We start from the raw sequence: 24,120 nt of genomic DNA on the forward strand, positions 1-24,120 counted from the left end.
TAAATAATCTTAAAGTCAAAATTTCAGCAACATAAAGCAATGTAAATGGGAGACTGCGCATGAAAAGGATGAAGAGATTTTAGCTGCACCCAGCTGTACAAGGGTCTGGCTAATGGCGCAAGCCTCAGCCCAGCTAGAGAGAGGAAAGGAGGAAAGAAAGGATGGAGGGTGGAAGGGAGGATGGATATTTGGGCCTCTACCCAGACTTTCATCACACAGGGGTCTTTATCCAAAAGCCAGAAGTGAGTTAACAGCTTTATTGCCGATGGACTTTCTATGTTAAACACACACACACCCCTACCTTACTCTGTAGCAAGCAACCTTCAGATTATGGCACCAAATAGGCAAAACTGAAGAAATACATTTTCCTATTATGTTAGTATTTGTTCATTCACTTCTTTATTCAATCATCCAATTATTTATTCAACAAACTTCTGCACTTACTATTTTCAGAGCAGCTTTGTAGGCACTGGGAATGCTGAGTGAGCAAAGGTGAAATCCCTTCCCCAGTGAAGTACACATTCCAGTGGATCACACAGACCCAAACACACAGGAGTACAGGGTGGAGGGTGTGTGCGAGACAGTCATTGCAGCTTTAATTCCCTCATCTCTTCCAGGGCTGAAATAATTACGCTCTTTACTAATCATATTATTGATTCTTTTACTCCTTGGCAAACTGGCGCTTCAAATTCAAAGATATCCAAAACTTCCCAGTTTAGAGTGGAGACTATGCATGTAAGTTACCCATGCTAAATCAAGTAGTGAATCTGGAAAGCTCCCATTCTGTATGGGGGTCTGGGAGATGTTCACACAAACCAGGAAATGCACAAGCACTTACTGTTTCCACGGTGAGTGATTAGCGTGGATCTCTAATCTAGCACGGCCTGTCGGCCTGTCGTCCAGGGGACTGCACAGACACCACAGCCCCAGGTTAAAGAGGAAGCTCCAGCTGTGCTCACGGTCCCTTATCAACCTCCTGTCCTAACCAAAGCCCTTCTGTTTGCACTGGGAGCTGGAGCCGGCTCTCTGCTGATGTCTATCAGCAGCAAATGCCTCCATTGCCTGGTAACTCTTGGAGACCGCACAGGCCCAGGGTGGACAGCTGGTCAACGTGCCTAAAGGGACAGTGGCTGAATTGTGTCGGCAAAGAGGTGGCCCTGCAGACAGCCTGCTGTCCTTCGTGCTTTGCACCAGGGAGAACACGGAGGGCCAACATGGAGCAGGCATGCCACGCTGGGCCGAAATCTGCCCACCGATATGTGCTGTGCAGACCTGACTTGATGTAGAGAAGCAGGCTCCTGGACCCCCTGTGGCAACGTTGCTAAGGGCCTCCAAGGCAGGGGCTCAGCCTTCTGGCCAGAGTTTCCGGGCTCTGCTTTGGAAGTGGGCTGCCGAGGACAGATACAGTGCCTCACCCTCCCCAGCCAAGGGATGGGCACAAGACCCAAGCTGTGCCAGTTAAACAATCAGTCCCTCAAATTTAAATCTTGAGCAGGGGGACCCAAGGAAAACAAAAGAACCAGCAGCCGCAGCACATCCCCCGGCGGGTCATCCCGCGGCTCTCCTCCTCCCTGACGCCTGCTCCCAATCCCTGATGCTTCATGGCCTCACCACGGGTCCTTCCAGCAAATCCCATTCCCCTCCAGGTGGCCAGCATCAGGTTCAGCTGCCTGCAACCAGAGACCCGGAGTCGGTTTCCCCCGGCCGCTGTGACAAGGTACGACAAACCAGGAGGCTTGAACAGACGTGCGCAGCCCCACAGTCCCAGGGGCCACACGGCCACGCCCAGGGTGTCGGTGGGGCTGGTTCCTGAGGCTCTGCCCATGCCTCTCCCGGCTTCTGTGCTTGCTGGTATTCTTGGCATGCCGTGGCTCCTAGAAGCATCACCCCAGTCCCCACCAGCGTTCTCTGCATCCAAACACTCCTCTCTGTGAGGACACCAGTCATAGCAGATTAAGGCCTACCCTAGTGACTTTAAGTTGGCCACCTCTATAAAGACCTTGTCTCCAAAGAATTCTGAGGGGCTGGACCTCCAACATCCTTTTTGTGGGAAATGCTACTCAACCTGTAACAGACTTAGATATGGTAAACCCCAAGTTTCCCTTCAAAGAATCAGTATGTCAGTGTGTTCCGCTCCCTTATTCTTTAGTTCTGCATTTTACAGTGTAACTTCCTTGTGGTTTCAGTAAACAGCCTTTTCCACCAGTTCTAATCAGTAGCTCACATCTGTTCCCCTGGTCACCTGCTCCGGTCACCTGCTCCCGTCACCTGCCCTGGTCACCTGCTTTGACCTGAGTCACCTCTGGTCACCTGTTCTGACCTGTCCTGCAACTGTCCTTCCCACCAAACTACCCTCCCTGCCACTCTGGCTTCTACTCCTGCTCTTTAAAATAGCCAGTTGGAACCAGCTCAGACTGTGCAGTCCAACCCTAGCCAATCAGGGAACGACACAGCAGTCAGGGTTACCTGTTTCAGGAATAAGAACCCCTCCCTGCCCTCGCCCAGGCATGCACTCACCATTGCTCCATCTGTGAGCCGCACCCTTCTGTAGATGTAAATTGCCTCGCTGAGGAAATTCATATTCAAGTGCTACTTCCTTTGCAGCACCGAAAATTTACATATAACAAGCCCTACCTCTACGTGACCTGCAGTCGACCACTCCACCCAGCAGTGGTGAGCACCCGGGAACCTGCAGACGTGGACTCCAGGCTGTGGCACCTGCGTGGCTGGGAGGTCTGTGGGCGGCCCTTGGCATCATTGTTAGCCATGGGCAGGTGAGCAGCCTGCCTTGAGATCTGTCTGGATGGGAAGGCCTGAAAACATGCACACACCTCTGTAAGGACGCAGAGGTCATCCCTTAGTGAGGGTGCGTTCATTTTTTATACCAGCCCCCTGGGAGCTTTCCCCCTACGTGGAAAGTAACCTTAGGTGAGCTGGAAACCCTTGAGTTCAGTCGCCAGGCTCGGGAGATGGGTCTTCTGAAAGGTGAGGGTTAGGGTGAAGGACGACAGGCGGATCCTTCCACGAGAGAAAAGTGGGGTGCCCAAGCCATGGTCACACACAGCCTGCTGGCTTTTTGGGCGTCGTTGTAGATATGGTAATACAATGCAGAAACAGCGCCAGGCCTGTGAGCTCTAAGTACACAATTATGGGACGCTGATTAAAGACTGACACCAACACTGAGGAAAAAATGGAGACTCCCAAAACATCAGCGGAGTTCCTGGATCCAGCCATTCCTGAAGCTAGAATCGCCTCTCTCTTCAATTACACCAGTCAGTAACTCCCATTTTCGCTGAGGCCAGTTTGAGCTGTCTCTCATCTGAAATCTGAACCACAACACAGGGTATAGCAAGCCCCCAGGCCTCTCTGAACGTGCAGCTCTATCTCTGTCCTGCACAACAAAAGGAGAAAGTAAATGATGTTCCAGGGCCCGAGTTTGCAAGAGACAGGAGTGAAATGGACGATAGGGAGACCTGGGCGCCACAGCTAGAACTGTGACGGTTTCCTCACCATTTCCAAAGCTCTTCCAAATACATTTGTCCTCTCCCCTTTCACTGCCCTCTCGGGTAAACCTGGAGCCATCACAGAACCAGGGGGTACCGAGGCCTGCAGGCCAGCAGCACACGCACTTCCCGACAGGCCCAGGGCAGCGCTCAGGCCTCGTCTGACCGTAGCTGGCACTGGGACTTCAACACCAACAGAGGCCACTCCATGTCGACTTGTCTACTTTAAAAAATACAACAGAACAAAATGAAACAAACAAAATGGAATTGAAAACACATAATTGCTTTAGTCAGGAAGAGTAATGACATTAAGACCCATTCGAACTAGACATTTCCGCACAAATAACATTAGGTCGAGACAGTTAGTCTTGGGGTTCCGGCCAAAAATGAGCCCTGAGAACTTGCAGGCCTGCCTGTTTCAGGTTCCGTCCTGGGTAACGGCACGGCCTGTGGCTCACTGGGGCAGCCCTGAGGCCCCCACAAGGCTGAAGGGAGGTTCCGGTAACTGGGATTCCCCAAACATCACAAGTTTTGCCGACTCTGTGCCAACTATTAACTGACCCTCATTCTTCAAATGAGTTCGTGTGTTTTACATACATAATTATATTGAAAAAGGAAACTACATATGACTAACAAAACTACTGGTAATTCACTAGTTATTTTACATAGAGATAAATTTGCCAGTTATTCGCTAATTGTATATATAATTCACCGGTATTTTATATATATATAATATATACTTTATAATAGAGATGGAATCTCACTTGGTTGCCCAGGCTGGTCCCAAACTCCTGGACTCAAGCGGTCCTCCCACCTCCGCGTCCCACAGTGCTGGGATGACAGGAATGAGCCACCACCTGGCCGACTTGTTACATTTTTCCTAATAATTGTATTTTTTCTAATGAATACATGACCGTAGCTAGCTAGGGTCTGCTGATTGTTTTTGTCTATTTTATTGCCTGTACAACACTCTTGGAAATATCAGGTCAGTTGGCAGATTTAGGCAATGCCTCCACTAGGCTGATAGTCACAAACTTCTCCACAAAGGCAAAGACGACAACATTTCTCTCTCTGAGCCTGCCCAACGCTTACATGTAATCTCTGTCCCCAGAGCTCGTGGCACGGAGTAAACGGTTCTTGCCTACCAAGCCCCGGAGGTAGGAACAAGAGGACTCATCTCACGGGGAAAGAACAGATGGTGCGGGCCAAGGTCCAGGGATACTGGTGGCGCCACTTCCTTTTAGTATCAGTGGTTTCTTGTCTCAACAAATATTTGCCAAGCACCTGTAGTGTACAAAGTCAGGTTGTTGGACTATATACACACATACACAGACGTATATAAAACTAAGGTAAATTGACTACTAAGTAACTATTGAACACTGAGGTAATTCCACAATGCATTATTGAATTTTAAAAGCAGATTATGAGCACATACACATATTCCCTTTTACCTTTTCATACATATTTCAACACTTATACAAATAGAAGCACTTTTTAAATTTTACTTTAAGTTCTGGGATACATGTGCAGAATGTGCAGGTTTGTTACATAGGTATACACGTGCCATGGTGGTTTGCTGCACCTACCAGCCCATCATCTAGGTTTTAAGTCCCACATGCTTTAGGTATTTGCCCTAATGCTCCCCCTCCCCTTGCCCCCAACCTCCAAAATAGAAGCACATCTGCACAGATTCTAGAGTAATGTACACAGGTAGCATGTGCAAATGCGTTCCCTGCGGTAGTGCTGATAATAATTAGGCATGGTGAAGAGACAGTTAACTGCTGTCATCTATGTGCGCATCTACATACAGCACAACTGTTCATCAACAGCAGCAAGTGCCTTCAGTGGGCATGAGCTGCCACCCACAACCCCTTAGCCCTCAACTCCATGCACGCCAAGCTGGTTACCACCAACACCTGCATTTCTGTGCCTGGGGGCTCAGCCTAGCTGAGACCCAAACCTGCCTACATGCAGGGCAAGCAAGACATGCTGGAGCCTCCATGTACCTGCAAGGCCACCTCAGCCAAATGGAGAGCACTGGTGGATAAATACCCCAGCTCCCTCATCCCACGAGCAAATAATCCCACGACATACACCACAAAGTCTCCAGAGGTTCTACAGCAGGACTGAGCCCCCATCGCCCACAGTGGCAACTGGTTGGATAACACATACCCATTACTCACTTCCTGTCCTTCCCTGTCTCACTTCTACACTCCCCTCCCAAAATTTCCTGGGGTCACCTCCCTGTGAAGCCACTTTTGCTAGAATCCTTACCTTGGGCTTGCTCTGGGAGCGCCCACACCAAGATACTCGGTATAGCTACACTGCTGGGTGATACACAGCTATTTACAAAGCTGAGGTCGGGTTCCAGCATACTCACAGCAAGTAACAGGCAATGGTCTCTAAGAAATGTTCTAGAAATGGAAAATACTAATCTGCAGAAAAGTACCGTTTTCTTTAAAGCACATAGAAAATTATAGGATGGAGTTTCAAGTATGTTTGTATACATCGGGAAGGACCAAACTGAAGACAGTGGTTAGCTTGGTAGAAGAGTCAAGACACATGAGATTTTACAAATTAAAAATATAAATTTAGTACCTAACTAATGAAAATTAAAAGTTGCAGAGGAGGTTATATGTGTACTTGGCCATGCACACGTAGAATTGTGTACAACATCCACTTCTGTCTATGCACCTGCATCTATTTTACATGAAGATGTATTTGTGTGTATATTTGTGTATGCGTGGGGAAAGGTCTGAGAATTCTGAAAAGAAACACCAAACTCTTAATAACGATTCTCCATGGAAATAATTAGGAACAGGAAATATTTATGGGGAGACATGAATGTTTTACTTTATACATCTCTGAGAGATGTGACTTTTTCAGTGAGCATCTAATGCCCTTCAAATCTGACAAGGTAAAATAATTTTTTCTTCTACTGTACTGATTTAATTCACTTTTATCAGGATTATATTTGGGTTTCTTTGAGACAGAGTCTTGCTCTGTTGCCCAGAATGGGGTGCAGTGGCTCTATCTCAGCTCGCTGCAACCTCCGCCTCCCTGGTTCAAGCAATTCTCCTGCCTCAGCCTCCTGAGTAGTTGGGATTACAGGCACATGCCACCACATCCAGCTAAGTTTTGTATTTTTAGTAGCAACAGGGTTTGACCATGTTGGCCAGGCTGGTCTCAACCTCCTGACCTCATGATCTGCCAGCCTCAACCTCCCAAAGTGCTTGGATTATAGGCGTGAGCCACCACGCTGGCTGATATATTTGGGTTTCTTAAATTGATACATAATAGATGGACATGTTATTTGGGGTGCATGTGATATTTTGATACACCTGTATAATGTGTAAAGATCACATCAGGGTAACTGGGATATCTGTCACCTTAATCTTTTTTATACTAGGCATGTTCAAATTATTCTCTTGTAGCAATTTTGAAATGAGCATAACTTTAAAGCTGCTCACAGATACTTACAACCCCTATGAAAGTTGATGATGATACAATTGATCCTACTCGGCTCGGTGAATAAGCATCTTAATATGTTTCGCTGAGACGCTGAGGCCTGTCCGGAGGGACAGAAACAACAGCGCTGTTGAGAATACTCGCTGTGGATTTAGACCGGAAGTGCTGCCTTTGGAGAGGTCACAGCTCAGTAACACTGAGGTGTGCTTAGGCTGGGGTGACTCACCGAGAGCCTCCTCTTCCAAGTCAAACGTGCAGTCCACCTCAGGCCGCCAACCAGACCCACTCCTTCAAACAGTCATGAGGACCTATTTCTAATTGCTCTGCCTTCATGGTGGAATACTTCAAAGATTCCACTCCCTTCTAGAGTGAGAACAAGAGCTAAATTTAAATGCAAAAACTTAATGATGCATCTGCAATTCCAGGCAGCCGACAATCCATCAAAATAAGACCAGCTCATTCTAAATACAGGAAAGCCTCACACGCACGCAGCACTCCATGCCGTAGCTTCCAACCCCAGAATGACCCAACTTTAAAAACATCAAAAAAGTAATCAGCCCTCAAAATAATCTGCTTGTGATCTCTAGGAGAACAGACTGGCTTCTGTCTCCCATAGGCCAAGTATAATAAATTCACTGGAAAAAAATTACAAATAATAACCCACACCACTCAGTTGAAACACACTCTTTGAAAGTGTTGTTAATGACACAATTTGTCTTTTTAGGGCATACAGATAAACACATTGTCATAAATGATATTCATTGAAGAAACAATAATGAAAACTAAAGGGTTTTGAAATATTTTCCAGGAACGTTCCCCACCTCCCAGGACACTGCCGTTACTCATTAAGTGATGATTAGTGACTCTACTATCACAAGAAACAATTATCAAGCGCGTATCCTACGCTGGAAAGTTAAGCTTCACATCACCGATTATCAAGCGCGTATCCTACGCTGGAAAGTTAAGCTTCACATCACACCCTTTCTGCCTTCTACGGAAAATGAATGCATCCGGCACCACCACCGCCATGCTTACTGAGATCTGAGACTCAGACTCATTTGCTATCAAAGGCAATGCCAAGCCCAGGCAGGGGCACCAAAGGTCTGGCTGGTTCACCTTCTGCTGCGCGATCAAATGCAGGTGGAGCGGTCACCGCCACCAGGGCCTGGCCAGCCATTCCGGGACTGAAAACCTTTGGTAACAGAAAGCAGCTGTTGTTCTTACCACCCAAGATTGTCTGACGATCACACAGTGAACTACTGCCCTGAGTTAGGTCACACCTCTACACATGAGACCTCCAACCAAACATTTCACAAGGAATGAAGAAGCCAGTCCAGGTTTCTTTCCTGAACCCTGAACCTGGCCACTGAACTGCAGATTTTTCCCTGTATTTGTCAGTCGGGTAACTCAGACTCAGAACTAGGCTTCAGTGCAAACCTGAATGTGGATCTCCCCTCACTTCTGCTCTCTCTGTTGTTTTCATCTTAGGAAACGGTCCTCCCCTTCCGCCACGTGGCCCATGCCAAAACTACGAAGGCCGTGTTTGTGACCCCCTCACACTCCCTCCCACCCAATCTATCACAACGGCCAGCAGGTCCTGACCTCCCCAGTGACCCTCACCTCCACTACCATCCTGCTGCAGGCCGCTCTTGTCAGTCAAGTGGGCTCTGCAGTCACCGCCTAATCCTCTTTGCTACCAAGCTTACCTTCACCTCCCTTCAGAACTGGGAGTGATCTTATTAAAATAAAAATGAGAGGTCACTCTCCACCTAAAATCAATCACTACTCTGCGGCCATTGTTCTTAAGATTTAGAATCCACCCCCTAGCAGAGCCTGCCCTAAGCTCCTGAATGAACTGCCCTGTCCACCTGTCCCCATCTGTGCTCCAGACACCCAGATTTTCATGCATCAAGTTATTTCTTGCCTCGGGGCCTTTGCACAGCTATTCCCCATGATGTGCCTCTCTCTGTGAGGGTAGAGACCACACCTGCTCTGTTTACCACTCTGCCCTCTTAACTCGCGGACGGACGGTTGGCACTCGATAAATATGCCTTGAATGAATCAGCAAGCTGTGAAAGAACAGACACAACCCCAACGGACGCAGAGGAAGGCTGCTTCAGAGAAAAGAAGGCATGACTTACCACAGAGTTTCTCTGCTGAGTTCCTGGTCTCAGGACACAAAGTGGGAAACTTCCCCAGGGGCCTCCCAAAGCTTGGGACTGAGCGAATGTGGCCTCAGCACCTGCAGGCTTCAGGTGTGGAGGGTCATTTCCAAGCTGCAGGAAGAAGCAGACACAATCTTCTGTCACCAAGAATGACTTGCAAGTTGGCTTTTCTGTCTCCCCCACCTTCCTTGATGCCTAAGAGGGAGGGAGAGGCAGGAATTCTGCTACCATTTTCCAGTTCAGAACACTCAGGGATGAGTGAGGGGCACATTTGAAACTGAACTCATGGTCCTCCCTGCCTGAGATTTTTCTTTCCCTTCAACCAAATGTCCTGGTATAGAATAATGCAAACATACACAGCCATTGACACAAAGCTTTCATGACGCCTTGAGTAGACATTCAAGTTCCTGAATTTGCCAGGAGAAAGGCCCTTATGGCTAATGACCCAGGTTAGACAGAAGAGAGGGACAGAACCGAGGACACAAGTCAGCATCAGGGCACGCACTGCACGTACCCTTAACTATCAAGACGTGACCAATGCCCAGCTGATGGCAGAAAGTTATTATAGATCAAACTGATTAATAAAAACCAATATAAAAACCAACAGGCATGCTACACATAGTCAACTCTTGGGGAATTCCCATCTTGGCCACCAAATATGCAAAACCAAAAATTCCTGTGTATCAGCAGACCTTCATGTTGACATACACAATCAAAATATCAGAAATTCCTTTACTTCTGTTCTGTTTAAAAGAGTTATTAACCTGCTCAGAATCGCCAAATAAGAAAATAAATTAACTTAGGTTTGATCAAAAAGCTTGCAGTATCCTGTGTCCATATGAACCAGCAGGGGTAAAAGGAAGGAGGTTTTATCCTAGAACTTGGAGCTGAAAAACCACCTGCATGGCCAAAATTCAATGTATTTCAATTTAGCAAACATTTTCTGAACACCTGCAAAGTTCCTGACAGCTGTCAGGCCCAAGCATGAGTAAGATCAAGGCCTCCCAGGACACTCTGTCTGACAGGGAAGAACAGAGCAGGCATGTATAACGTTAGTTCAAGCTAGAATTTCATAGGATTTAAAATTTTGTGCAAGGGATCTCTGAGAGAAAGACATCTAGGAAGGAGTCTGAAGTTTATTTTCTAGAGCTGTTTAATGAGGGAACCCAGGACTCAGAGGTAGTGGGTAGCGGTCATAACAGTCAAGTGCTATTACATCGAAAACAGAAATTAGGCAGTCTTCCTGCAGATGCCCCTCCCCAGACCCAATGCATTAGGCATGTAGGTGGATGCTACCCCATACCGCCTTCAAACCAGGCAGGAAACTGGAAATGTTTTGGTAGAAAACTACAACCCAAGAGCAAAGACCATGCCTTAGGAGTTTCTAGAACAAAACGATTGCCCCTCACAGACACCCTGGAGTGAGCTCACCACGGACCGCCCCCAACCAGTCAAGGCTGTGCTCCAAACCCAGTTAACCAAGGCTACAGCTTCATTTAAAAAACCTCTAGTGTGGAAGAGTAAAAGAACACAACAATAAAACCCAGGAGAGAGATCATGCAGGCAACCAAAACAAGTATCTTCAGAAAGCACATAAAGGCTAACAAGAAGCTACAAAGACCAACAAAGGACAAAAAGAACTCTTGCGAATGAAAACGAGAGTTGCTGAAATAAAAAATTTTAATGGCAGATTTGGATGACAAAGAAATCTCCCAAAGTGCTAGAAAATATTAAAGAAAAAAGGAAACTATCGATCCAGGAGGTCTAACTTTTACCAATAAGCTTTTCAGAAGAGAAAATAGTAACAATTGGCTGGCTGATGCCCAGCCAATTTCAGAAAGAGTTATTATAGGTCAAATTAATTAATAAAAATTAATATAAAAACCAACAAGCATGCTACACACAGCAAACTCTTGGAGAATTCCCATCTCGGCCACAAAATATTTAAAAACAAAAATTCCTGTGTATCAGTAGACCTTCATGTTGACATAAACAATCAAAATATCAGAAACTCCTTTACTTCTGTTTTGTTAAGAGTTTTTAAACTGCCCAGAATCATAGATGAGAAATTGAAAATTGTCAGGAAAACGGAAGAATATGTTCCAGATTAAAGGATCTCATGAGTGCTCTGCAAGATAGATGAAAACAGACCTACAGCAGAGAGTACCATGAGATTCCAGAAGGTGAATGATAAGGAGGAGGCCCCAAATACTTCCCATAACAATTAGAAGGGAGAGGTAGAATTCTGAAAAGGAAAAGAATAGGTTAGGGCATTAGACTTCTCAGCAGCAATCTTGGAAGCCAATAGAACGTCTTTAAAATTCTGTTCACTGGGTTGCAGTGGCTCATGCTTGTAATCCCAGCAATTTGGGAGGCCAAGGCAGGCGGATCACGAGGTCAGGAGTTTGAGACCAGCCTGGCCAACATGGTGAAACCCCATCTGTACTAAAAATACAAAAATTAGCCAAGTGTGCTGGCATGCACCTGTAATTCCAGCTACTCGGGAGGCTGAGGCAGAAGAATCACTGGAACTCGGGAGGTGGAGGTTGCGGTGAGCCGAGATCACGCCATTGCACTCCAGCCTGGGCAACAAGAGCAAAACTCCATCTCAAAAAAAACAAACAACAACAAAACAAAAACCAACAACTTCTGATCGACTACTATCTCCAGCTTAAGATTCTATACCCAAACAAGCTGTCAATCAAGTGTGAAGACAGAGGACAGCGATTTCCAGACATGCAAGGACTCATAAAATGTACCTCCACGGTGTGTTCCTTCTTAGGAAATGACTGGAAGCTGTGCTGCAGAAAAACAAGATAAAAGGCAAAGCCACAGAATCGCAGAAACAACAAATCCTAAACAGGGATAGAGAAAAATTCCAAGGTGACAGCTGAGCCTTATCTCTCCAGAGCAATCAGTTTGAAATAAGAAGACAAAGGGCTTTAGAAATAAACACTCTGGAGAAAACAGAGACTCAAGAAAAGCTTTTGATATTAGAAAGAACTGGAGAAGAGTTTTTAAGATGTGGATTGCAAATGGCACAATTGAAAATCAGGCTATTAATAACTCCAGGAAAGCTAAAAAGCCATACAATGAAGGAAATGTAATCATAGTCACTAATTGGTGCTACCATTAACAATACACACACAACAACAATGTGACGACTAATTATTCACTTAAATAAAGTAGCAGTTTATGTGTATAGGTTCGGGAGGGAATCTAAGGCTAAATCTTCAGCTATCACAGAGCTTCTGAACCTCAGCAGAGTGAGGTTTGGGGCCAGATAATTCTTCCTCGTGCAGGCTGTCCTGTGCACTATGGGGCACTGAGCAGCATCCCTGCCAGTAGCAAGCAGAGGCCAGTAGCACACACTTTTCCCTGAATCATGACAAACAGAAGTGTCTCCCAACACCAGCCCTGAAAGGCAAAACTGCCCACTCCAAGCCCTTTGAGAACCACTTGTCCACCATCCCAGAAAGTGCTGCTAATATTTTTGACTTAGGAAAATTGGCAAGTCAAAAAAAAAGTCACAGTACAGGCAATTTTTAGTATTAGGAGCTTCAAGAGGAAAACCACTAGAAATACTGAAAGCTGGTGAGGGACTTCGTAAAGAAAGAATAGACAGCAGGAGATTTTTTTTCATATATCTTTATGCACTTGAGTTTCAAATTATATTCATGCACTTTCAAGTTAAAAAATACTGTTGGAGCACAAAAGAAAGCATGCTGTCTAGTTTGGAAACTCACTGAAGTCTTCCTCTACGAATCTGTCTCAAAGGAGACCTTACACTGTCACATTACCTTGATATGCTTATGTCTTTTCCTTAAACTACAAGAAACAAACAGCTATCACATAAAAACATTTCAAAAAGTCTATACATCTCCTAAAATCATCTGATGCACCAGGGGTCCACCTGCTTCACTGTGGAATGATTTCAGTAAATAATGAAAGGCACAGACACGTTTCTAACCACGATCAGGTGGGCTGGAGGCAAACGAATCAACGCGGAGACCTCCAGTGAGATCCCTGCAGGCAGAGGCACTGGTCATCATGCCTCCTCCTCCTAATGCAACCACCCGAGTCCTTACCTCTGCCAACACACATCCCATTCTGCACCTCTGAGGAATCACGTTCTCTCAGAGAAATTGTTAAGAATAACATGAATAAACAAGATTACAGAAGTCATGATAATCTGCAAGTTATGTCCATTTTTTTCTAGTTCTATTAAAGAAGAAAAAATTTTAGGTGGGGCAATGATTCCTGGCTTCTAAGCGCATGTAGTGAACATCGGAATCCTCGGCACAGAGTAGGTAAGCCCACGCTTTCCCCCCTCATCTTCCCGGGCTCCGGGGATGCGCTTTTCCAACCACCTTTGCTCCAGACCCCTCCTGCGCTAGGCTCGCCCTGCTCAATCGTTAAAGAGCCTAACAGGCTCTAATATCTCACAGGGCTGACTGGAGAGCTTGCTAATGGTTATAGGACACGAAAAACTACTCCATATGGTTACCTATGAAGTATGATGATGATTAATTCAAAAGTGGTCCAGCAAGATAAAGGCTTTGTGGGGCTGTGCATAACCAACCCTAATGAGCCCAAGTAAAATTGAGTACAGAGCTCAAAGACCACTTTACACAAAGTTTTAATTAACAGAGCCATTTAGGCAAAGAGGAAAACAAAAACAATGATTAATTGATGTACGTTTTACTGCCGCCATCAAATGCCAGGCAACATAAAACACCGGCCACCTGCTCTGCCCCATAAACATCTTCATCACGGAGCACAGAATCATGCCTTCCGCCACAAGGGAAGAGCTAGTTCTTGCTGTTTAATGTTAGGCATAGATGCAGTTCATTTCACCTGTTTACTGCAAGGTTCTCGCTATATAGGAGAAATTAAAAAGGAAACCCTGGGTCTTAAGCCAGAGTGAGCACCCTCACATCTCTACCATATATGATCTCAACTAACAGCAGACTTACACCAAATTAACTGCTGCGATTACATCCATTGTCTGATTATATTCATTATCTAAAGGATGTTCAACTTCGTGTCATCCTTTGAGCTCAAAGAACTTAAACTGCTGTACAAAAATCAAATACATCCTCGGAGTTTCCACCTGAGGTTTCACACCTTTGAATATGTGCTGTTTCTAATGCTAGTTCTGTGATGCTCACACTGGCAAAACCAACCTGTTCCCACCAGAACCGTGATGTCCGAGGGGGGAAAGCTGGAGGGACAAGGGAACACCCAGCCCTCAGGCAGGTTAAACCCACTGCCTTTCCCCCTGAGCCACATCCTGTCCACAACTTACCCAAAACTGACCCCCGGGACTAAAGGTCCTTTCTAGCCTGAAACAGGGCCTGAGGACAGACTTGGAACGAAATACCAACAGGGTACTAACAGCAATTTGAGCTGCAATTGAGACCCAAAGGTTTAGAAACAGGCCCCCGGGGCTGGAAATGCCTCTTCCCAGCTCAGTCCAGAGAACAGCCCTCGCTCTCCAGCCAGCAGCCTAGGAGGTGGTGCATTTCCCGTCTGTGTCTAAGCTACATCTCATTAACCCACTGGGCTCTTTCCTCAGCCCCAAAAGCAGGTACTTACAAGGCACCAGAGATCCGTGGTCTAGTGGACCAGACAGACAGGTCCAGGCCTCCCCGCCAGCCCCGCTTCCCGTCCGCGTGAACGCCAGCCTCTCCAAGCCTCAGATGTTTGTGCTCCGCACCAAGCTGGAAGGCTATTTACTTATTCATGGGCTGCCCAAGCCGGCCAGGAACTGCTTTGTGTCAGCTGAATAGGATGGTAATTCAATCTGCCAATGGGAGCGGTTGGCACACAGCACGCCTGTCATAATGAGTCACAGGGGGGACAAGTGCCCGGCGTTCTGAGCCTCTGGAACCTGTGCTTTCACAATGAGCAGTGTCACAAGACACCACCTTCCTTTCCTCAGTTGCTCTCTTCCCCCCGAATCTCCCCACCCCACATCAACTCTCCTGGAGACACATGACACAGAATTACATATCCTTGGGAGCAGAGACGGGGAGGCAGGCGGGAAATGCCACCTGTTCTCTCGAGCTGTATCCACAGAGAGGAGAGACAGAAGCGTTGGGAAGGAACGTGAAACAAGAAACGCGGAGTGAGGACGCCGGAGGGAAAGCTCACCTGCAGCAGGAGTGCTCGGGTTTGAGGTTTTCTACCCCTATCTCGCCCAGTCCTCATCGCAGCTCGGGTAATCCGCCTGCTTCGGCTTCCCATCGATCAGCTGAGGCAGGTTCACAACCACACATCTCCGGCTCGGGGTCTGTGAGCCCTGCTCCACCTCACACCACAAGCCATGTATTGCCTTTGGTCCGGCAAGTAACAGCATCCAGTCCGAAGAGACCTGCCTCTCTTTAAAGAGGACTTTTTTAAAGACAGGGTCTCACGCTGTCACCCGGGCTGGAGTGTAATGGCTTGATCTCAGCTCACTGCAGCCTCGACATCCCAGCCTCAAGCTATCCTCCCACCTCAGCCTCCCAGGTAGCTGAGGCTACAGGTGCTCACCACCAGGCCTGGCTAATTAAAAAGACATTTTTTTTTGTAGGGATGGGATCTCACTATGTCACCAAGTTGATCTTGAACTCCTGAGCTCAAGTAATCCGCCCGCTTCAGCTTCTCAAAGTGCTGGGCTGGCAGCTGTGAGCCACCAAACCCAGATGACTCTACGTGTAAACGAATCATCTCCTGTTTCCAATTACAACAGGGTCTCCAGCACATTAATAAAGTCACAGAATCCAAAGCACAAAAAAATAAGCTGAGATTCAGAGATGAGAAGCCCCCAGCCAAGGGACAGAGCCCGGCTCCCCTGCCCCAGGGCACCAGCGGGACGGGCCCATCCCCTCTGCGCTCTCATCCTGCTGCTCGTGCCTGTGCTGATGTTTCTTGAGAAGTAAGGACCCGGCTTTCACCAGATTGCTTTGTTCCAGCCTCAGGCAGCCCAGCCGTCCATCTTCTCCACACTCAGCATGGCTGATGGTTACAATCGCAGAAAAGCCAGGCAGGCCAATGCCTGGACCTACCTCTGTCCCCATCAGACGGTCAGGAGGGGAGGGACCTGCTTATCACATTCTAAGCACTCAGGAGAGCATCTGGCCAAGAAGCGACTGAAACACGTGTTGAGATGCCAAATGAAGTCTTCCACCTCTCTGCCACCCTCCCATATGTGGCAGTGAGGATAGGCTGGACTACGCCGTGGTTGCGAATAATCCCCAGATTACAGCAGAACCAGCTGGAGATTGGCAGATGTATTTATCTGATTTACCAGCTCGTTGTGTGCAGGTGCCAGGACCCCAGCCTCGCTTCTTGCCAGCTGAATAACCTTGAATGCTCCTTAGACCTCACTGATCCTCAGTTGACTCAGCTGTGAAGTAGGTAGCACAATATCCCCTGATCCAAGGGCTTGCTGAATGGACTAGGTAAGGTAATAACCACACAGATCTTAGCACAGTGTTGAGTATGTGCCAGATACTCACATGCTGAAGAAATGAACGGATGTGGGAATGAGTGAACGCTAAACCGTCGGCCATCTCCATGACATGAGCCCAGCAAGGCAGGAATGTTAGCCTGGCGTTACTGCGAGTTTGGGTGTGGAGTCAGCACTGCAGAGAGCACCGCTGAGCCATGAGGAGAAACCAAGTCCTGACAGAATTACTGGAGCCCCTGGATCAAGCTGTAACTGAAGCTAGACACCTACACCAGGGTTTTTCAGTGTGTTTCAATATCTTCTCTTTTTGGGTTAAGTCCGTGTAATTAGGTTTTCTGCCACCTTTTAGTAAAAACCAAACCCAAACTAACACACACCTGGTAATGCCTTAGGGAGGGCGTCTTGTAGCCTTGTTCTGGGTGCAGAAAAGCAGAGTCATGACAAATGTGTACGCCATTGCTTGCTCAGCACCATCACTGGCTCCAGGTTGCATTCGAATGTCAAAATGGGAATGTGTTCACGGTAGTGTCTACAGAAAATCCCACACTCCACAGCCGCTGGACCTCAAATCATACACTCCACAGCCGCTGGACCTCAAACCCCACACTCCACAGCCGCTGGACCTCAAACCCCACACTCCACAGCCGCTGGACCTTTGCACTGAGATGCTGTACAGCGCTGCATCCTATTTTCTGCCTCTGCTGCCTCATCTTGTCCTCAGGTCACCTCTCAGCAGAGACTCAAGACCCACTGCATCTCCCCACCCCGGCACCATTTAAAATGCTTATCACCCGTGGCCAGGTAGATGGGAGGCCCCAGGAGTACAGCACGTGTTGGTCTCCCAGCACACGGTGTCCTTCCCAACCTAGAGCAATGCCTGGAACGTAGGAAACACGTGATCAACATGTGTGGAGTAAATGAATGAATGGGTGCCTGAGACAGCACATCGGACTGGAGAATCCACAATGCCTTAGTGTAATTAGTCATGCAATTAGTGAGTTCACGCAGCAGCCCCCATTAAAATGAAAGTCACATAAACCAACTCTGGGAACATATAACAAAATAATGTGAAGGCCAGGAACGATGGCTCACACCTGTAATCCCAGCACTTTGGGAGGCTGAGGCAGGCAGATTACGAGGTCAGGAGCTTGAGGCCAGCATGACCAACATAGTGAAACCCTGTCTCTACTAAAAATACAAATAATTAGTTGAGCCTGGTGACGGTCCCCTGTAATCCCAGCTACACCAGAGGCTGAGGCAGGAGAATTGCTTGAACCCGGGAGGCGGAAGTTGCAGTGAGCCCAGATGGCATCACTACATTCTAGCCCAGGCAGCAGTGCAAGACTCCGTCTCAAAACAAAACAAAAAGAGTAATGTGATTAGAACCAAACCCTGGGGCCACAGTCAAGGAACCCTAAAATTAATGAAGATGAAGAATTGATCAATGTATCCCCTCTGCTGCCTGCTGGGATCAAGGGGATTTGTAGGACTTGGTTAGAGCCAGTCCTGATGCTCAAGAGAACAAGATGAAGCCATAACATCCTGGTATAAATGTCCTTCCAGCAACCACGTCCTCTCTCATTTATCCAGAAAACTTGGGGCCTGGCTTGGGATACCTTCCCATGCAGCTCATGAGAAAGGAAAGGAAGGATGTGCTGATTCCCTTGGTCCTGCTGGCTTTACTGACTGTGTTTATTAAGATGTTAATGTTCTCGCTGGTAAGTTATTGGTGACTCTGGCCAATGTTTTGGCATCGACCATGTAGACAGTTGGGAAAATCAGGCTTCTTGGTACGAAAATATAATGATGGTGAATTATGTCCTCCGAAGCAGCCCCAGCTGCGTTGGTATAATGACATCACCAACATCTAGCTGCTAGAATGAGAGAGCATTTGATGAGTAACTTGTGAGTCATGAAATTGGTGTCCAGTGCACAGAAATTGCCAATGTCTTGCCCTCTTGATTTCTCCAGGGCCTCCCCAGAGGGACACATGTTAAAGCCACCCTGTTTGGAAATAGACACCGATTAGGTTCCTCTTAGAACTACCCCCATAAGCAACCAAGGTGTCTTTCACAGGTGAATGAATGGTACATCCAGACACTGGAATAATTCAACACTTTAAAAAAATAAGCTCTCAAGCCACAAAGCAACATAGAGGAGACTTGATTGCACATTACTAAGTGAAAGAAGCTTATCTGAAAAGGCTATAAACTCTCAGACTCCAAGGATAACGGGGTCCCCAAGCCCCAAGCTGTGGAGTGGTGCAGGTGGCCTGTTAGGAACGGGGCGGCACAGCAGGAGGTGAATGGTGGGTGGGCGAGCGTGACGCCTGAGCTCCACCTCCTGTCAGATCACCAGGAGCACAAACCGTACTGTGAACTGTGCATGGGAGGGATCTGGATTGCCCACTCCCTATGAAAATCTAGTGCCCGATGATCTGAGGTTTCATCCTCTCCCCATTCATCGTCTTCCACGAAACCGACCCCTGGTGCCAAAAAGGTTGGGGGCCACTGAACTATATCACATTGTGGAAAAGGCGGAGACAAAGAATCAGTGGGGAGGGGGAGGGGGAGGAAGCGAAAAACATGTAGAACAGGAGGGATTTTTAGGGGTGGAGCTTCTGTGTCTGATGCGACAGCAGAGATACATCTGTCAAAAGCCATGCAGTGTACGAGACAAGGAGTAAACCCTACACTACGGACTCCAGCTAATAACAAAATCTCAATATTGGATCATCAACTGAAACAAATGTACCGCTCTAACAAAAGGGGAAACCGCAGGGTCGGGGAGAGGGGGTGCTTGGAAACTCCCTGGACTCATTCATCAGTTTTTCTGTAAACGTAAAACTGCTCTTTTAAAAAAGAAGTCTATTGGCCACGCCTAGTGGCTCACGCCTGTCATCCCAGCATTTTGGGAGGCCAAGGCACTCCAGCCTCATCAACAGAACAAGACCCTTAAAAAAAAAAAACAACTAAGTACTAAATTGTTTTGAAAACTGACCTCATGCCTCCAATTGCTGTTCTTTTGTACACAGCAAGTGTCTGCACCCCTCCCGGCCAGCGGACTTCCTCCTGGTCAGCAGGCTGGGCTCATTCAGATGAGTCCGAGCAGTTCCGGGCTGGGACCACTGCATCCCTGCCAGACCCCCAGTCCTCGAATGGCACCTGGCTGGTGGGATCTGCACCCTATTTTGTTGAATGAATTTTTATTTCTTGTGTCTCCACATAGCTCCAAATGACAGACAGAAGATTACCAACTGAAAATTGAAAGCCTCTATAAAAAGCTGCCCCAGGAAACGTAGTCAGGCTGCCCCGCTCTCCAGAGAGGTAAATCAATCAAATAATTCCAAAGAGCTTAAGACGCTTGGATCACTCCATAAATTCCTGGCGTGTGAGGACTCCCCTCAGCTTCCCGGCGTTTCTTTTCCCAGAAGTCTAACCCTGTGGGGACCTGGCTAGCTTTCTAGACAGTTCTAGTTGGTCTGAATTATTAGACTGCAGAGGTCACGCCTATGCACCTCCCCCCAGCACAACGGACATCTCACAATGCTACTTTCAGCTACCGAGGAAGATGGGGAACAAACCCCCCGCCTAGACCACCCTTGCTGCTCAAGGAAACAGCTCAGAGAACAGGACACTCCCCAGGGAACAATGTGTACCTGAGCTCAGCGACGTCTTGCATTTAATTAAACACATTTACTGCTCAAGAGCAATTCATCAGCTTAATCATCTTACACGAAAATTAATTTTGCTCTCACTGAAAGCCCTGAGCAGTTACGTACGGATCCTTCCCTCACAGGTTAGGCTTATCTTCAGCCCAATTACTTCTTTTCAAACCCAAGTTCAGTGTATCATGCTATTTTCTAAAATAAAATTATGTCCAGAATTTTATTTTGTTTTAATGCTAATTATTAGCACTGTGTTCGCAATTGCAGTCAACTCTTTGAGAGCTTACTTATACGAAGCACCTTTCAAAGCATCTTACTCAAAGTGTTCACTGAGGCTTCTAAAGAGCCGGTGAGGTAGGCACTGTGATATCTGCGCACGTTAAGAGACCACAGCCAGTTTCAGGCACGTCCTGGTCCTACAGCTCGAAAGGTGAGGTGTGGGGATTTGAACTTGGGCATCTGGCCCCAGGGACCACACACAGCCACTGGGCCCCACTTCTGCCCCCTCCTGGGCCGCCCCGTAAGTTACAAGATCAGTACAGACCAAGGGAAGAGCCACCAAGGCTTTCAAAAGAAAAATTATTACCTTTTCAGATATCAAAGAAAAACCTAAGTGGGCCTTTGGAAAGATTAAATTGATAACTTTAATACTAGGAAACTACTGTGAACGCTATCAACAAAATAAAGGGCAGACGCGCCCCTGTGAAAGCTAACTAAGGTGAGCGCAGCCGCCATCCCGGCACTCAGCGCTGGTTCTGTGGACGAGGAGAAACCGCAGTCTTGCCATCATTGTAACCGACTCTAACGCGTGCCCTGGAATGCCAGCGCGATGCCCCACTCCCAGCCACTGGAAGGCATGCGACATAACTACAAGATCACAGAAGGGTCAGGTAGTCCAAGTCATCTTCCCTTTGCCATTTCAAGGACAGAACACTAAATCATGAGTCCTGATCGCCTCGCAAGGACCTGGTGTCCCAAGGCTGGAGGAAGCCTGCGTTTGACGGTGGCACGCGGGACGCAGCCCGGCATCACAGGCTTGATTTAGGACCGTGACTGTAGCACCTCGCCTTTCTTCTGCGTCATGATTGCCGCCCTCGATTCTCTGCTAATCAGCCTCATGGGCAGAGAGCCCCTCATTAGTGCCTGAGAATTAACTGCTGTGCAAAACAGAAAAACAAACTGCACCTATGTTGTTATCCTGGAGTCGTGGGGAAGGAAGAGGCAGCCGTGCTGAGAGCTCCGGAAAACAAGTCAGTCTCAGGGCACCCCACGCCCCGTGTGCAGGGCTAGGGAGTAAACCAGGGGGACAGAGTGGGTCACACAGCACGGGGTGCCAGGCGTGGCTGCGCCAGGCTGGGGCCCTCAAAGCCAGAGTGACAATGACAGCTCGCCAGGGGAGGACGGGGCCATATCTCAGTGCTGCATGTCACTAATCCCCACCCTGACCCTACAGATAAGCCACAGTTCCCACAGTACAGATGAGAAAATCGAGGCAACCAGAGGTCAAACGCTGGGTCTAAGGTCACACAACTTGTAAGTAGCAGAGCCCAGAGTCAGATCCACGTCCCTGGTGCTAAAGCCACGTTTCTAACCACTGCACTCCCAGCCTCCTGCCCCAAGAGCCTGAAAAAATCTTTGCATTGGTACTCGGGGCTCAGGGGATGGGGTGTGGGAGTCAAAGGCGGACCAGAAAGAGAAGACGGCTTCCCCTCCAGGACACCCCAAAGGATGTCCCACACTGCAGGGAGAGGCCCTGGCTCTGGCTGGGCCTCTGGGTTTAGTCTTTTCTTGTTTTTTGAGATGCACTTTTGCTCTTGTCGCCCAGGCTGGAGTGCAATGGCGTGATCCGGCTCACCGCAACCTCCGCCTCCCAGATGCAAACAATTCTCCTGCCTCAGCCTCCTGAGTAGCTGGGATTACAGGCATGCACCACCACACCTGGCTAAATTTTGTATTTTTAGTAGAGATGGGGTTTTACCATGTTGGCCAGGCTGGTCTTGAACTTCTGACCTCAGGTGATCCACCCGCCTCAGCCTCCTAAAGTGCTGGGATTACAGGCGTGAGTCACTGCGCCCGGCCTGGGTTTAGTCTGATGGGTCAGACTGTCCCACTAGGAATAGCAACCTTTATTATTTCAACAACCCACATGAACCAACATGCACCTGTCCTCTTCTAGCACCAGGCACTGTCCACGACGTTTTGCTTAAATTCACTCATTTAATCCTGATAGCAACAACCTTGTAAGTTAAGTCCCATCGTTTTCTCCACTATGGGGGTGAGAAAACTGGGCTCCGTGCTGAAGCTCACACCAGCTGGTCACAGGTACCACGGTCCAACCCAGGCGGAGTCTGAAACCAGCAGGTCACAGACAGGCACCATGGTCTGACCCAGGCCTGCTCTGAGCAGGACGCGCGCCCTCTCGGCCAGGCCGCACTGCCGCTCGCTGAGAGGGAGGCTGGGAGGAAGGAGCCTGCTTTCCTCCACGGAGTGCCATCAATTCTTCCCCAGAATGGCATGAATTTCAATCCCCATCTGCTCTTGAGTTTGAGCTTGGACTGGACACATTCCAAATCCTCCCCTCTCTAAATGGCAAAGGTTCTCCAACAGCTGCCTCAGGGGTCCGGGCTCGGCTGGCCGCCCTTAAACGAAGCCGCTGCAGCAGCCACCTGCCCACCTGTGCCAACGTTTTATTTTAAGAGGAGAGCTAAGCCCCGATGAGAGCTCCCCCCACACAGACGTGTAGACCTCCTGGCTGTGGAACGTGGGGAACTCACACTCACCCTGGCCCCGAGTTGCACGGCCCGCAGCGGCCTCTCCCATCTCCCATCGGCAGGTCCCACGATGTGCGTGGAGTGTACGTTCTCCTGTGTCAGGGAGAGGTGAGCCCCACAAGATGACCAGCAGGAAAGGATGAAGGGCAGGAACGCGGAGCCCAAACCTCCCAGGGACCAGGACCATGGAACCGAGGAGAGGAGAGCCAGTCTCTACAGAAATCACTAGGTCAGGGACAGCCCCTCATGGGACCTGGGGCAGGAGAGCAGGTGCCTACAGAAATCGCTAGGGCAGGAACAGGTCCCCATGGAACCAGGGAAAGAAACTGCTAGGTCAGGGGCAGGCCCCCTGTACAAGCAGGGAGAGGAAAGAAGTGACTAGGTCAGGGTCAGGCCCCCCGCTTTACACACGAGAAAACAAATGCTCTCCATGCAGAGGAAAAGCCAGCCAATCAGGCCGCACTTCGCCGAGGCGGGGACCATGCTCCGAGCCCCTCCACTCACACTTACTGGACACCTGCGCGGGACACGCGTCAGCAAATAACCCCGGGGGAAGGATAAGATCCGGTCCCAGAGGAGCTCATACGCCCAGGAGAGACCCAGAGGGAGGAAACGCGCAAACAAACAGCACCCGTTTCAGCTCACGATGACAAAACAGAACGAGGCCACCGGAGACCAGACAGTGGGGCCTGCGAGGGGCAGCGCCTTTAGAGAGTGCGGTCAAGGGGGCCCGTGAGAGGCTGTCCTCTGAGCAAAGGCGAGAGCCATGAAAAGGAGCCAGCCATGCTGAGACAAAGAGAAAGAGAGAGCGCGCCTCAGACAGCCGGCACAGCACAGGCAAAGGCCCCGAGGCAGGAGCTGGAGCCAGGCAGCCTCCTCCCAGAACAGTGCTCACCAGCAGTCCTGATGGACAGGAGGGATTCCGGCTCTCGCTGGAGAAAAGCTGGACTCTTGGTTCAGGGGCCTGTAGCCCCTCCCTTGAGACGAACGAAAGGGCGTGGAGAGGCAGACTCCACAGCAAGGCCCCGAACTCACTCAGACCGACTGCGTAACCAGGCCCCGAACTCACTCAGACCCACTGCGTAACCAG

At 48.5% G+C, this 24,120-nt stretch overlaps 1 protein-coding gene across 16 annotated transcripts in view; it reads right to left on the reverse strand.

The window, feature by feature from the left end:
• RIMBP2 (RIMS binding protein 2) overlaps positions 1-24,120 on the reverse strand; it is a 315,585-nt gene that overhangs the window by 222,282 nt on the left and 69,183 nt on the right. For 13 of the 16 annotated variants that reach the window (XM_032244292.1, XM_032244321.1, XM_032244259.1 and 10 more), the window contains exon 2: positions 9,113-9,247. The gene's annotated coding sequence lies outside the window, so the exon portion shown is untranslated. Of the gene's footprint in view, positions 1-9,112; positions 9,248-14,734; positions 15,009-24,120 lie in introns of those variants that run through there. The other 3 variants (XM_032244270.1, XM_032244310.1, XM_032244358.1) reach the window with 3 other exon arrangements.

Source organism: Sapajus apella, unplaced genomic scaffold (genome assembly GCF_009761245.1).
Source record: "Sapajus apella isolate SASKATOON/1434 unplaced genomic scaffold, GSC_monkey_1.0 scaffold2, whole genome shotgun sequence".
Lineage (NCBI taxonomy): Eukaryota > Metazoa > Chordata > Mammalia > Primates > Cebidae > Sapajus > Sapajus apella.